Genomic DNA, 16020 nt, shown 5'->3' with positions numbered 1-16020 from the left:
TATGAAATGAGTCACCAGTCCAGATTCGATGCACAATACTGGATGCTTGGGGCTGGTACACTGGGATGACCCAGAGGGATGGTACAGGGAGGGAGGAGGGAGGAGGGTTCAGGATGGGGAACACATCCACATGAAAATATGTTTAACATCACTAATTATTAGATAAGTGGAAATCAAAACTACAATGAGATATCACCTCACACCAGTCAGATTTAGCCTTCATTTTAGAAGTCTACAAATAATTTCTGGAGAGGGTATGGAGAATAGGGAACCCTTCTACACCATTGGTGGGAATGTGAATTGGTGCAGACACTGGAAATCAGTATGGAGGTTCCTTTAAAAGCTAAAAAATTTAATTACCATATGATCCAGTAACCCCACTCTTGGGCATATATCTGGAAAAGATGAAAAGTCTAATTTGAAAAGACAAATGCACCCCAATGTTCACAGCAGCACTATTTACAATAACCAAGATGTGGAAGCAACTGAAGTGTCCACCAAAAGAACAGATAAAGATAAATGGAAAAAGAAAACACAATGGAATATTACTCAGCCATAAAAAATAAAATAATGCCAGTTGCAGCAATATCGGTGGACTTAGAGATTATTGTATTAAGTGAGCAAGCCCAACAGAGAAAGACATTATCAGTCAGTTCAGTTCAGTCGCTCAGTCGTGTCCGACTCTTTGTGACCCCATGGACTGCAGCACGCCAGGCCTCCCTGTCCATCACCAACTCCCGGAGTTCACTCAAACTCGTGTCCGTTGAGTCGGTGATGGCATCCAACCATCTCACCCTCTGTCATCCCCTTCTCCTCCCACCTTCAATCTTTCCCAGCATCAGGGTCTTTTCAAATGAGTCAGTTTTTCCCATCAGATGGCCAAAGTATTGGAGTTTCAGCTTCAACATCAGTCCTTCCAATGAATATTCAGGACTGATCTCCTTTAGGATGGACTGGTTGGATCTCCTTGCAGTTCAAGGGACTCTCAAGAGTCTTCTCCAACACCACAGTTCAAAAGCATCAATTCTTCGGCTCTCAGCTTTCTTCACAGTCCAACTCTGACATCCATACATGACTACTGGAAAAATCATGGCCTTGACTAGATGGACCTTTGTTGGCAAAGTAATGTCTCTGCTTTTTAATATGCTATGTAGGTTGGTCATAACTTTTTTCCCAAGGAGTAAGCGTCTTTTAATTTCATGGCTGCAGTCACCATCTGCAGTGATTTTGGAGCCCCCAAAAATAAAGTCTGACACTGTTTCCATTGTTTATCCATGTATTTCCCATGAAGTGATGGGACCAGATGCCATGATCTTAGTTTACTGAATGTTGAGCTTTCAGCCAACTTTTTCACTATCCTCTTTCATTTTCATCAAGAGGCTCTTTAGACAAATATATGATGTCATTTACATGTGGAATCTAAAATATAATACAAATGAACTTATTTACAAAACAGAAACGGACTTACCAGCATAGTAAACAAACCTGTGGTTACCAAAGGGGAAAGGGGATGGGAGAGGGATAAATTAAGAGTGTGGGTTTAGCAGATACAAACTATCATATATAAAATAGATAAAGAACAAGTATTTACTGCATAAACAACCATATTCTTTTTCATTACAAATATATATATATAACACACACATATAATATATGGTGTATAAATAACATATTCTATATCTTTTAATAATCTATAATAAAAAAGAATAATATGTATAAAACTTAATTATATAATACCTGAATCATTTGCTACATAGGAGAAATTTTTTAAAATGTTATAAATCAACTACACATCAAAAAAAATTAATTTTAAAAAGTTTCAAATACAGTATTTATCCAATACTTACCCTGAGTTGAAAAAATACCTTCTTTCATAACCCTGAGCTAAAAATATATCTTCCCTACATTGGTAGTTTTCCATTATTTGCTTCAGTTAACAAAATATTCTTCCTTCTGCTAAAAATCAATAATTCTTATCAATTGAAGAATCATTCAAGCATTCAAAATTTAATTTGTTCATAAGGGTAAATGATATTTATTAATACTTATGTTTCAATGCTTATTTTTTGAACAGAAGTGAGATATAATAGTTTAATTTACAAACATCTAAAATTCACTCTTAATTTATGTAGCTTTCAAAATGTTTCCCCCTGGTTTCTTAAAGTCATAACTGGGTCATGTGAAGTACTTTTTATATGCTATCCAAATAATTCTTATGTAGATTTATATTAAAAATAAATATTTAGAGGGAGTCAGAAGACCTGAGTTCTATTTTTGATGTCATTATGATCTTTAGAAGATAGTAAACAGCAACTTTAATTAATTTTCCATCTTTTGAGGATGCTATCTGAATGATTAGAATTGACTTTGAACTTTTCTCTGCCGGTCTCATCAGCATTACAGTAAAGCAAGAGTTTTTGTCTTATTTTGTTTTGGTGTTTTGGTTTATTTCTTTAACCATTGTTCATTACTGGGTTATGGACAAGTCACAGTCTACAACAAAGATCTTCACATAGAAGTCTTCTCAGTCAAGTTACCACTTCAGTCACTAACCTGCCCTACATAATGTCAGAAAGATGAGAGCCTTATGAAAACATGGGCTCCATCAACCTCCACTCATTTGTCAGACATTTCAGAGCAGGTGAACAAAAGCTCACCTGGAGTTCACAGAGCCAAGTTCTGGGAAGGACTCACTAGGAATTATTATGACACCTGGAGAAAAAAATTTTGTATCATCTGGTGGAGTAGATAATATCATTCTGTTGGAATGTCACCAAGGGCCACGATTATAAAGACTTGGATAGTCAGGTAACAACTAGACGCTCTGAAATTCTGCCAGAGCTAGCTTCTATTGAAGGAAGAAGAACATTTAATTTTAATATTTTTTGTACTTCAAATAAACCAAACAAATATATGCTCATTACTAACTCTGGGCTAGGAACCAGGTCAGGTGTGGGGACACAAAGAATTATGGTACACTCTTTACTAGAAGGAGACCACATTATAATGAAGAGACTAATGGAAAACAAATCTTGATAAAGCTGTTTTATACCTATTGACGTTTGGAACCACCTAGATGGAGAAATTATTTCCCACGGGTAACTGAAGAGTGATAGTTGTGGTTTGGAAGGTAGGCTGGATGAACCTGTGACTGTCACGTCAATAATAGTGAATGCAAACAGCCATCTGAACTTTAAAGAATGACTCGGATGGAAGCATGGAAAATGGAATGAGACGGAGGAGAGACAGCACAGGCAGGGGGATCAATGACTCGCCTTAATGACCAGTTGGATATAGGAGGCAAGGATGAGACAGGAATTTAATAATACTGGGATTTTTCTGATAACTTATATAAAATAGCATATTTTATCATTCACTATCTCTTTACTCTGCTTTGTTTCCCAGAGAGCTTGCTACTCACACTCTCTGTCTCTGTCTCTCTCTCTCTCTCTCTCACACACACACACACACACCAGCATATTTTAGCTATAGTCCATTTCACCAACACAAGCAAGATTCATAAGGGAAGGGACTTCGCTGTGTTTACTGTTATGTACCCAGTGCATATCATCAAAAAACACCTTTGAAAGGATGAATTAAATGGCTAACTTAAAGAGAACAAATGGATTGCAATATCATCAACAAAGATAGGAAATATGAAGCAATGGTGAGACTTCTGATAGACATGGTTTGAGGCATGAGACTTTTGAGGTAGAATTTTGAGGTGGAATATATGGTCTGGAACTTGGTAGGGAAGATGGGGCTGTAGGCTGATATTTGGAGATCATAGGTGCTTGTTGTTGTTTTTCAGTCGCTAAGTCATATCTAACTCTTTGCAGCCCCATGGACTGCGGCACACCAGCCTCCCCTGTCCTTCACCATCTCCCGGAGTTCACTCAGATTCATGTTCATCGAGTTGGTGATGCTATCTAACCACCTCCTTCTCTGCCGCCCCCCTTCTTTTGCCGTCAATCTTTCCCAGCATCAGGCTCTTCTCCAATGAGCTGGCTCTCTCTTCGCATGGGTGCTTGGGTATCAGTAAAAGAACTAATTTCTAATCGAGGAGACATGATGTACTTTGTGTGGATCTCAGAGTTTTGTGTGACTTCTGGCCATCAGAACCATCATCTTAATTCTCTGCCTCTTGTTCACGGAATTTGCAGGTAATGCTTTATAGCTGCTGATGCCTCTGGGAATGCTGCTCCCATGGCTACACCATCCTGGCTATCCCTGTTGATTCTGTCAATGACTCCAGTTTGTTTTGGAGGTAACAACTTATATACCTATTTTTCAATCCTGTGGAAGTTTTAATATTGTCAGCTGAGCATGCCTGCTCTTCTATAAGCCACTTGAAATAACCACTCTACTCCCTAAATACAAAATACACACAAAGACACACATGTGCATGACAAGTCACGTGATAAACCTTGAATCTAACAATGAATACTACAGGAAAAAATAAATCTGAAAACTCAAAAAGATTCAACAGCAATGAAGATGTTCCACAGTTCAGGGTTTAAGACTATGGTAGGCAATCATGACTCAATCTTACTATTGAGTGTCAAGTAGTAGAGCTCATATATTTTTGTTCTTTAAAATAGCAAGAGCATAGTGGTCTTGTAATAAGCATAAGCCATGTCATCTCCCAAGGCAATTTCCAGTGTCACTTCAATTAAAAATTGGTTGGACAAGATAAGACAGCTCTCAATTTGACTGCCATTCTGAATATATCTTGAGTTCTCACACTTATTTCACAGCCATCTGATAAATTTCACGTTTCATGAGAAAAACTATAGTGTAACTTACTCCATTGGTTTTTAAACAAATCTGAAGGATACAATGTAGTAACCAGTATTAACAGTTGGATATGGAGGATATCAAACATAACATTTATTAAAGGCTAAGACTCCTCTGTTCAAATTGGCTGAATTATACTATTTGGTTATTAAATATTTTCATTGTGCTTAGTCACTCAGTCATGTCTGACTCTTTGCAACCCCATGGATGTAGCCTGCCAGTCTACTCTGTCCATGGGGATTCTCCAGGCAAGACTACTGGAGTGGGTCGTCAAGCTCTCCTCTAGGGGATCTTCCCAACCCAGGGATCAAGCCCAGGTCTCCTGCATTGCAGGCAGATTCTTTACCATCTGAGACACCAGGGAAGCCCTGGTGTAATATTTTTAATACACTTCATTTGCAATGCATCACAGACTCACTGGCCATGAGTTTGAGCAAATTCCGGGAGATAGTGAAGGACAGAGAAGCCTGGTGTGCTGCAGTTCACAAAGAGTCGGACATGACTTAGCGACTGAAGAACAGCAGGATTTTCCATGACTATCAAAATGCACTTTCTCAATGACCTTCAGGTTTGTGATCCATTCAGGAAATGTGAGTTTAGGATAGCCACCTCTGTACTTAGAACAGCGTAGTAGTAGTTCTGAATCTTCTACAGATGTCAATTACTGCATCAGACATCTCTGTCTCAGCTGACACTTGCTTCTAACTCCTAGGCTGCACCCCCTCCACCACCACTTTTGCAGCAGTTATTGGGCTGGCTGGTCTGACTAAAATGCCCCAGGCCTGGAATCTCACAGGCTGTATCCCTCCCTAACTTCTGGGCTTGGATGAAATGCTACATCACACAGAATGGAATCTAGCCATTCTGCATGCACCGAAAGGCTTGCTGACACCACCCAGTAATGTGTTGAGTTAGCTTTCCATGGGGGTGAAGCTTGACTAATAGGAAATAGGAGATGGGAGTTGGGGCAGGGACTCAGGCAAGTAGCATCTTCCTACCACAGAATAGTCCAAGATGGGATTCTTTCTTGCAGTCCTTCCGGAAGAGCCCAATTTGCCTTGCATTTACCAGCCTGTTTTTGTTTTTCTGAAGTTTTATATGAAGTAGTAGCCAGCCTGGTAACACATTATAGCACGTTGCTTCACCTCTTTCTTTAGCTTTGTTGTTTTTCCCTCACAATCTCGGTTTTCAATTTTCACCTCCTGTTATGGACTGAACTGCGTTCCGCACCCCAGTCTGAAATTCATAGGTTGAAGTCCTATGCCCAGTGTGACTATATTTAGAGATAGGGCCTTGAGGGAGGTGATTAAGGTCAGATGAGGTTGTAAGCGTGGGTCCCTAATCCTGTAGGATTGGTGGCCTTTTAAGATGAGGAAAAGGAGAGCAGCCAAGACAGTGGAACAGAAAGACCTTGAGCTCACCTCCTCTCACAAGCACACCACAATCACAACTATCTGAGAACAACCACTGATGAAGGACGTCCCAGAAAAGATCTTCTACAATTAAAGACCTAAAGAAGGAACCACAGTGAGACAGGTAGGACGGATGGACTCGTAATGTAATTAAATCCCACACCCGCCCCCCGCCACCCCGGGTGTGCGTGTGCTCAGTTGCTCAGTCATGTCTGATCCTTTGCGATCCCATGGACTACAGCCTGCAAGGCTCCTTGGTCCATGGGATTTTCCAGGAAAGAATACCAGAGTGGGTTGCCATTTCCTCCTCCAAGGGATCTTCCTGACCCAGGGATGGAACCCAGGTCTCCTGAATTGGCAGGGGAATTCTTTACCACTGGCCCACCAGGAAAGACTGACCCCCAACCCTGGGTGGGCAACTCACAAACTGGATAATAATTATATTGCAGAGGTCCTTCAGTGGGAATAAGAGTTCTGAGCCCCATGTCAGGCTTCGAAGCCTGGGCTGGGCCAGGCTGGGGGCAGGGGGAGGCCAGCATCAGGAATTCTAAAGAACTTGTTTGTATTAGTCAATATTGTCTAGGTTAGCATTCTCAACGGAGGAGGCAATAGCACCCCACTCCAGTACTCCTGCCTGGAAAATCCCATGGACGGAGGAGCCTGGAAGGCTGTAGTCCATGGGGTCGCTAAGAGTCGGACACGACTGAGCGACTTCACTTTCACTTTTTACTTTCATGCATTGGAGAAGGAAATGGCAACCCACTCCAGTATTCTCGCCTGGAGAATCCCAGGGATGGGGGAGCCTGGTGGGCTGCCGTCTATGGGGTCACACAGAGTTGGACATGACTGAAGTGACTTAGCAGCAGCAGCATTCTCAAAGTGTGGTCTGGGGACCTTTTCAGCGGGTCTATGAGGTCAATGGCTGCAGTCACCATTTGTAGTGATTTTGGAGCCCAGAAAAATAAAGTCTGACACTGTTTCCACTGTTTCCCCATCTATTTCCCATGAAGTGGTGGGACCGGATGCCATGATCTTCGTTTTCTGAATGTTGAGCTTTAAGCCAACTTTTTCACTTAAGAGTTGATTCATTGGAAAAGACCCTGATGGTGGGACGGAGTGAGGGCAGGAGGAGAAGGGGACGACAGAGGATGAGATGGCTGGATGGCATCCCTGACTCGATGGACGTAAGTCTCAGTGAACTCCGGGAGTTGGTGATGGACAGGGAGGCCTGGCGTGCTGCGATTCATGGTGTCAAAAAGAGTCGGACACGACTGAGTGACTGATCTGATCTGATGAGGTCAATTTCAAAATAGATGATTAAATGCTAAAATATTATTTGCCTTTTTTATTCTCAATCGCTCATGAATATATGGTGGAATTTTCCACAATGTGATAATGCTGCTCTTTGAATGCAGAAGCAGGCCCCCAAATCCAGCTGCATTATACTCAGTTAGACATTAAAGAGAATTGCAAAAACTAAAATAGGGCTACTCTTCCCACAGTTATTTTTTTTGTTTTGGAAAATACAGTTTTTTTCATTAAGATGTTACTATGCTAAAGTATAATGGATTCATTTAGGTATTTTTGCATTTTCTCAGTTTTAATATCTAAAACAGTAAATATCAACATAGAGAATCCATATAAACAAAATCAGTTGGGGTCCTGTTTCAAAATGTAGACTTCGTTATTACTCAGGTATGGTTAGTTCAGTCGATGACTGTCATTGAAAGGGAAGTCTGTTCCTAAGAGTAGGAGGCCTGCACTGTCATAGCTGGCTGTCGAAGGAGTGAGGGGAAATCATCACTGGGAGTCTCATGGCGGTTTCTGTAGAAAGGAACAGGCAAGGAAGGGTAAGCAGGTTTCGGGTTGGCTGATTTGAGTAATTCCCATGTTCTAGGGTGTAGGCACTGTCCTGGGGTTTCCTGTGTCTTGCCCTGGGTGATTAGGAAAGGTGAATATAGGCAGACTTCAGCAATACTGTAGGTTTGGTTCCAGACGCTACAGTAAAGCAAATGTGGCCATAAGGTGAGTCACATACATTTTTTGGTTTCCAGTGCATATAGAAGTCACGTTTACACTATACTGTGTATGAGTAGACTGTGCAGTCTATTAAAGTGTACAATCAGTCAGTTCAGTTCAGTCGCTCAGTCCTGTCCGACTCTTTGTGACCCCATGAATCGCAGTACTCCAGGCCTCCCTGTCCATCACCAACTCCCAGAGTTCACTCAGACTCAGGTCCATCGAGTCAGTGATGCCATCCAGCCATCTCATCCTCTGTCGTCCCCTTCTCCTCCTGCCCCCAATCCCTCCCAGCATCAGAGTCTTTTCCAATGAGTCAACTCTTCGCCTGAGGTGGCCAAAGTACTGGAGTTTCACCTTTAGCATCATCCCTTCCAAAGAAATCCCAGGGCTGATCTCCTTCAGAATGGACTGGTTGGATCTCCTTGCAGTCCAAGGGACTCTCAAGAGTCTTCTCCAACACCACAGTTCAAAAGCATCAATTCTTCAGTGCTCAGCTTTCTTCACAGTCCACCTCTCACATCCATACATGACCACTGGAAAAACCATAGCCTTGACTAGATGGACCTTTGTTGGCAAAGTAATGTCTCTGCTTTTGAATATGCTATCTAGGTTGGTCATAACTTTCCTTTCAAGAAGTAAGCGTCTTTTAATTTCATGGCTTCAGTCACCATCTGCAGGGATTTTGGAGCCCCAAAAAATAAAGTCTGACACTGTTTCCACTTTTTCCCCATCTATTTCCCATGAAGTGATGGGACCAGATGCCATGATCTTCATTTTCTGAATGTTGAGTTTTAAGCCAACTTTTTCACTCTCCTCTTTCACCTTCATCAAGAGGCTTTTTAGTTCTTCTTCACTTTCTGCCATAAGGGTGGTGTCATCTTCATATTTTAGGTTATTGATATTTCTCCCAGCAATCTTGATTCCAGCTTGTGCTTCTTCCAGCCCAGCATTTCTCATGATGTACTCTGCATATAAGTTAAATAAGCAGGGTGACAATATACAGCCTTGATGTACTCCTTTTCCTATTTGGAACCAGTCTGTTGTTCCATGTCCAGTTCTAACTGTTACTTCCTGACCTGCATACAGATTTCTCAAGAGGCAGGTCAGGTGGTCTGGTATTCCCATCTCTTTCAGAATTTTCCACAGTTTATTGTGATCCACACAGTCAAAGGCTTTGGCATAGTCAATAAAGCAGAAATAGATGTTTTTCTGGAACTCTCTTGCATTTTCCATGATCCAGCGGATGTTGGCAATTTGATCTCTGGTTCCTCTGCCTTTTCTAAAACCAGCTTGAACAACTGGAAGTTCACAGTTCATGTATTGCTGAAGCCTGGCTTGGAGAATTTTGAGCATTACTCTACTATATAGTGTTATATTAAAAAAAAAGTAGTCTTTTTTTAAAAAAGTAACTGCTAGGAAAATGGCACTAACAGACTTCCTCAATGCAGGTTTGTCACAAGCCTTCCATTTGTTTAAAAAAAAAAAAAGGCAGTATATGTGAGGTGCAATAAAACAGCGTATCCCTGTACAACCCAAAGAATAGGAGTGCCATGGGCTGGATAAAGGGCATGGTTGGGGGTGGTGGGCTTAGGATATGGCTTTGGATGGGTTACTTTGCACATGAAAGGCATATTCTCAAGGGGAGAGTTTGTTATCTCTGGAATCAGCTCGTCCTCAAAGGGGCAGTCTCTCCTGGGCCAGCAAGCTCCCAGGCACTGGAGCATTGTGCATACTCAGTCACTGAGTCATGTCTGACTCTTTCTGATCCCGTGGACTGTAGCCCATTAGGCTCCTCAGTCCATGGAACACTGGAGTGGGTAGCCAGTTCCTCCTCCAGAGGATTTTCCAGACCCAGGAACTCGTGTCTCTTGTGTCTCCTGCATTGGCAGGGGGATTCTTTACCTGGGAAGTCCCACCAGAGCATTAAGAGTACAGAAAGTAAGGAAACATAGTCAATACAGGTCCTTCATCGTTCTATAAGAGTGTAAAGAGGGTAGAGATGTTCAGAGACCAAAAAGCTTGAGGACTTCTGGGCTAGGTTATGCACAATAACAATGATGCCCCAAATCTCGTTCTCTTAACACATGAAAAGGGTTCCTTCATTGCTCAAGCCAAGTCTTCCCACTTCTGATAGACAGTATACCATCATCCCTGGGACCCTTGGGGGATTTGTTCTAGGATATTCATTCAGTTCAGTTCAGTTCATTCGCTCAGTCATGTCCGACTCTTTGCAACCCCATGAATCGCAGCACTCCAGGCCTCCCTGTCCAACTCCCGGAGTTCACTCAAACTCACGTCCATCAAGTCAGTGATGCCATCCAGCCATCTCCTCCTCTGTCGTCCCTTTCTCCTCCTGCCCCCAATCCCTCCCAGCATCAGAGTCTTTTCCAATGAGTCAACGCTTCCCATGAGGTGGCCAAAGTACTGAGTTTCAGCTTCAGCATCATTCCTTCCAAAGAATACCCAGGGCTGATTTCCTTTAGAATGGACTGTTTGGATCTCCTTGCAGTCCAAGGGACTCTCAAGAGTCTTCTCCAACACCACAGTTCAAAAGCATCAATTCTTCAGTGCTCAGCTTTCTTCACAGTCCAACTCTCACATCCATACATGACCACTGGAAAAACCATAGCCTTAACTAGACGGACCTTTGTTGGCAAAGTAATGTCTCTGCTTTTCAATATGCTATCTAGGTTGGTCATAACTTTCCTTCCAAGGAGTAAGCGTCTTTTAATTTCATGGCTACAATCACCATCTGCAGTGATTTTGGAGCCCCCCAAAATTAAGTCTGACACTGTTTCTGCTGTTTTCCCATCTATTTCCCATGAAGTGATGGGACCAGTTGCCATGATCTTCGTTTTTTGAATGTTGAGCTTTAAGCCAACTTTTTCACTCTCCTCTTTCACTTTCATCAAGGGGCTATTCATTAAAGGATAGCAAACTCTACAGGTGCTCAAGTCCCTTATATAAAATGGCGCAGTACAGTCAGCCCCCTGCATCCGAGGATATGGACCCACAGAGGGTGTCCTATACAGAGAATATCAGAACAGTAAAAAAAAAAAAAAGTCATAACATTAGAACAAAAGAAAGTCATTTAAATTTAATTACTTTAGCTTAATGAGAAACTCCCTATATTATCCTAATTTTCTCAATTTTTTTTCATGAATTAGTGAAATATCTTCACTACTTAGGAAGAGTCCAGGGACTGGTGGCTGGAAATTTCTGACATCTGGGACAATTATGGGTGGAGATATTGTGAAGGAGAGGAAGGACCTTACTTGGTTTATATGCTGAAAGGATGTAGCAGAGAGGGGGAAGGTTGAAGAAGTTGGAGACAGAGACACAAGAGAAATCCTGGAGGAGGTGAAGGAGAAGAGGGACTAAAATAGGAAGATGGAGACATCTCTTCCTGGAAAACTGGTGGCCAAGGGGAAGGAGAGGGTGCCCTTGAAGATAAAGTTAGTTGAGGGAAGGAGAGAAGCTGGGAGGACCCACCCCTGATGGCACTGATTTTCTCCATGAACCACAAGCAAGTTTATTGAAACAGGTGAGCACAGCAGAGAATGATGAAGGTTTAGGTCCATGGTAGGGTTTGGGGTGGAGAAGGCAATGGCAACCCACTCCAGTACTCTTGCCTGGAAAATCCCATGGATGGAGGAGCCTGGTGGGCTGCAGTCCATGAGGTCGCTAAGAGACACGACTGAGCAACTTCACTTTCACTTTTCACTTTCATGCATTGGAGAAGGAAATGGCAACCCACTCTGGTGTTCTTGCCTGGAGAATCCCAGGGACGGGGGAGCCTGGTGGGCTGCCATCTCTGGGGTCGCACAGAGTCGGACACGACTGAAGTGACTTAGCAGCAGCAGCAGGGTTTGGGGAAGGGAGAAGAAACAACAGGTGATGAACCACACCTGAAGATCCTGCAGAGTGCAGACCATAAATAGTAATAGCATGAAACACGGGGCAGCCTAACTTCTGTAACTCAACCTCTTAACCCTGGCATTGAAACAGAGATGGGGTGGGATGAGTGCAGGGCATTGACATTTACTGAAAGGCTGTGTGACGTGATGGTTAAGAAGAGCATGGCCTTGGAAGCCAGCTGGCCTGAAGTAAAGTCCTGTCACTTTCCTCTTCAGTAAAATGGGCCAATGATAGCTGTGTGTTGCGGCCTTACTGTGGGCAATAGTGGTATGTAGGGCTGTTTTGAGGACTAACTGACTAAATATATTAATACGCTGTGGACTTTTTCCACCTCCCTGATTTTGGGGTGAAGGAACGCACCGAGGTTTCGTGGCTTCACGCTTAGGTGCGTGCTGGACTCTAGAAAGGGAACTGTCACACCCCACAGGCCTGCAAACCGAGTACTGGCCAGCTCAGAGACTGAAGAAAGAGGACTTCCATGGTGGTACAGTGCATAAGAATCTTCCTACCAATGCAGGGAACACCGGCTCGATCCCTGGTCTGGGAAGATTTCACGTGCCCTGGAGCATAAGCCCATGCGCCACAACTACTGAGCCTATGTGCCGAAATGACTGAAGCCCGCGTGCCTGGAGGCTGTGCTCTGTGACAAGCGCTGCAGTGAGAAGCCTGCGCACCACAAGGAAGAGTAGCCCCTGTCCTCTGCAACTAGACAGAAGCCCATGTGCAGCAAAGAAGACCCAGCGCAACCAAAAAAAAAAATTAAACAACCAATAAAAGACTGAAGAAAGCCCCCGGGATTCAGTGCCAGAGACATCAATGGTGTTAAGGGAAAGGAGGGCCTGACCTGTGTGAAGCAAGGTCCTGGAGTGACTCCTGCCGTGTGTGTGTGGCAGCCTGCAGGCTGGACATGACAGCTGTCTTCACTCCTTGGGGGAAGGGAGGTCACCAATGAATGGGGGAACTGATGTCAGGTTGGCTCATTGGTTACCAGGGAAACCAGCAGAGGAACACCTCCTCACCACTCCTTTCATGAGCCAGCAAGGTGGAGATACTGTGAAAAGTGAGAGTCGCTCAGTCGTGTCCGACTCTTTGCGACCCCAGGGACTATACAGTCCATGGAATTCTCCAGGACAGAATATTGGAGTGGGTAGCCTTTCCCTTCTCCAGGGGATTTTCCCAACCCAGGGTTTGAACCCAGGTCTCCTGCATGGCAGGCGGATTCTTTACCCTAAGAATTAAAGCAATCACTAGTTTTGGCCTGGGGCAAGTACATAGACATTTACTGAAGAGGGAAGGGCAGTCAGGTGAGTGGGTGGAGGTGACACAAGGATGGGTCAAGCAGGGGATGTACAGAGAGCAAGAGGACAGCCATCTTGGGTGGCCTGACCATGCGGGGACAACCCAGCTCCTCTGCCCTCCCGGCCCGCTTCCTCTGAGGCTCCTCCTCTGTGGTCCTCACGACCCTCTGTGGTTGTGGTGGGGCAACAGGAGGTGGGGATAACCTGGGTCTCCCCTGTTTTATTTCCAAACTATATTTTAGCATAATCACTAAGCCCTACTTTCCTTAAGCCTTTAGTTTTATCTCTCAATTACATTGGAAGGACTGATGCTGAAGCTGAAACTCCAATACTTTGGGCACCTGATGTGAAGAATTGATTCATTGGAAAAGACCCTGATGCTGGGAAAGTTTGAAGGCAGGAGGAGAAGGGGATGACAGAGGATGAGATGGTTGGATGGCATCACCGACTCAATGGACGTGAGTTTGGGTGAGCTCCGGGAGTTGGTGATGGACAGGGAGGCCTGGCGTGCTGCAGTCCATGGGGTTGCAAAGAGTCGGACACAACTGAGCGACTGAACTGACTGAACTGAAATACCTGTTTTACAAGTAAACTACACCATGCCCCTTATGAGCATTTTACTCTAATAATCCTAGTCTACCCATTCATCCACTTGCCCTTCAGAGCGGTACCTCTGGGTCACAGGGAGAGGTCACATATGTGGAAGATGCAAAAGATAAAATCATAAAAATGTATCTTTTAAAAAATCTCTTTTTATCTACTTATTCTCTTAATTCTCCTGTGGGCAGATATTTTCATCCCCTAGAATACTGATGCTCAGAGGGATTAATGATGTGCTCAGGGTTACACAGCTGTTTATTTTATTTTTTTGTTTTTTGAAACATTTTACCAATTTCAGTAAAAGTTTTTCTAGGCCAGTAGAATCTTTTAATTAATTTATTTAATTGGAGGCTAATTACTTTACAATATTGTAGTGGTTTTGCCATACATTGACATGAATCAGCCACAGGTGTATATGTGTCCCCCATCCCGAACCCTCTTCCCACCTCCCTCCTCATTTCATCCCTCAGGGTCGTCCCAGTGCACCAGCTTTGAGCGCCCTGTTTCATGCATAGAACCTGGACTGGTGATCTATTTCACATATGGTAATATACATGTTTCAACTCTATTCTCTCAAATCATCCCACCCTCGCCTTCTCCCACAGAGTCCAAAAGTTTGTTCTTTACATCTACACAGCTGTTTATGACCAGGGTGATAGTACATGTCTATGCCTGTGTTCTTCCACTTGGTACTCTGCGCCGTAAGGCTATTGAAGAGGAGCTGGACCACTGGTGTGAGGGACACTAAGAAGCGCAAGTTTCAGCTGTTTGAGTGGAAGCTGAAAATAAATCTGATGCCAGAGTCCTTTTAAATGTTTAAAGGGATCGTGCAGTTGAGAAAAGAGTAGGGAGAGGCCAGGGCAGCAGGGGCCCAGAGCTGGTGCAAGGCGGGAGCCTCCCAAGGAAGAGGAGGGCTGCAGAGGCAGAAAAGAACCTTGGTTTCTAATTGAAGCAGAAGGCAGTCCTCATACATGACTCTGTCTGGTCCTCCCAGCAATCCAGTGAGAGGCAGATACAGGGCAGGAAAGAGACCATCTCCTGGAAAACCAGATGCTAAGCATCAGCACTGGGATTCAGACCTAGTCTCCTCACTAGATTCACACTGGCTGTAGTTTGCCCTGAGAGCCTTGTTCCTCTCTGTACGATTCAAACTAGGAGATTAACGTTTTAAAAAGAAAACATATACACTCTACACAGAAAAGGAAGAACATTTCCCTAAGTTTCACCCTAGATTCTGTGCTAAAAATCTTGAGCATGTTTTCAGGCTGTACATGGTGAAAAAGGGCTGTTGGATTGTCAGGAACTGGTGCAGGTGAGGCTCTTATGGTGCCACCTAGTGTCTGTGACTGGACTTACAAGGCTATATGTGTTCTGAACAACTATTTAAGGAAAATAGCAAGTAACTGATTAATTTTACAAAAGAATAGACATTAAAACAACTGATATTTTCTTCTCCTTGCCAGAAGACTTATTAACACAATCTCTTGATAACCCCAAGAGCTAGACCAACGCACTGAATTACTTCATTGCGTAAAACAAATGATGACCTAGTGAAGATCAAGGTTATCTTAAAATGAACACTTTCTTTTCACTATACCAGTTGATCTAAGACCTTAAAGATCGTGAAGCTTGGAGCCAGAAGTGTCTGAGGCATTCAGGTCTTCATTCAGCAGGATGATGTAGACAATGGTGCTTCATAAGCTACAAAATGTTAAAAGGATTAGAGTTAGCTATTATTTCATGAATATGATTCCATACCCTTGACACACCTCCCTTCTGAGCCTCATAACATATTTATAAGAGTTGCTATCTAGACTTTACATCTGAATAGGCTGAGGCTCACAGAGGTCCCATGACTGACTCAAGGCCATCGAGCTGACTTTTTCTCTGCTATACTATTAACACAGGGGATGAGATGGTTGGATGGCATCACCAGCTTGATGGACATGAGTTTGAGTAAGCTCTGGGAGTTG

At 43.4% G+C, this 16020-nt stretch overlaps 1 protein-coding gene across 3 annotated transcripts in view; it reads left to right on the top strand.

Annotated features, from left to right (window-relative positions):
- Nucleotides 1-16020, top strand: part of OTULIN (OTU deubiquitinase with linear linkage specificity) — a 71745-nt gene that overhangs the window by 8047 nt on the left and 47678 nt on the right. Inside the window, exon 3 of one of the 3 annotated variants that reach the window (XM_027520572.1) lies at nucleotides 4164-4267. The exons of the other annotated variants lie outside the window; for them this stretch is intronic. The gene's annotated coding sequence lies outside the window, so the exon portion shown is untranslated. The remainder of the gene's footprint in view (nucleotides 1-4163; nucleotides 4268-16020) is intronic. 3 annotated transcript variants of the gene reach the window in all.

This window comes from Bos indicus x Bos taurus, chromosome 20, assembly GCF_003369695.1.
Source record: "Bos indicus x Bos taurus breed Angus x Brahman F1 hybrid chromosome 20, Bos_hybrid_MaternalHap_v2.0, whole genome shotgun sequence".
NCBI classification, from domain to species: Eukaryota; Metazoa; Chordata; class Mammalia; order Artiodactyla; family Bovidae; genus Bos; species Bos indicus x Bos taurus.
Note: the sequence above shows the minus strand (reverse complement) of the source record. Positions and strands in the feature narration are given on the sequence as shown.